The sequence below is a fragment of the Phaethon lepturus genome, unplaced genomic scaffold (genome assembly GCF_000687285.1).
Source record: "Phaethon lepturus isolate BGI_N335 unplaced genomic scaffold, ASM68728v1 scaffold21177, whole genome shotgun sequence".
NCBI classification, from domain to species: Eukaryota; Metazoa; Chordata; class Aves; order Phaethontiformes; family Phaethontidae; genus Phaethon; species Phaethon lepturus.
Window position 1 is genome coordinate 1 of NW_010552796.1, and position 306 is coordinate 306.

Sequence of the window (306 nt, forward strand, 5' to 3'; positions counted from 1 at the left end):
ACGAAGCATGGACTCTGCTGAGGAGCCCTGGTAACTGGGCAGTGTTAGGCAGGGTGAGGTGTAACCTAGGAGCACAACGCACACACCTGGGGTGGCATCAATTAATGACCATCAACGTGAAGCTGAGGAGGGAGGGAAAGAAAAGGATAGGGTATGTCCTCATGCACAGGAGCCCTTTGTGTCCAGCTGGGGCTGGCTGGAGCTTTTTCCTGCGAACAGCACTTCAAACAGCCCCAACAGAGTGACACGGGCTGATGTCACCTGCCTCCTCTAGTCCTATCCAGCATTTGAGCTGAGTCTTCTGCC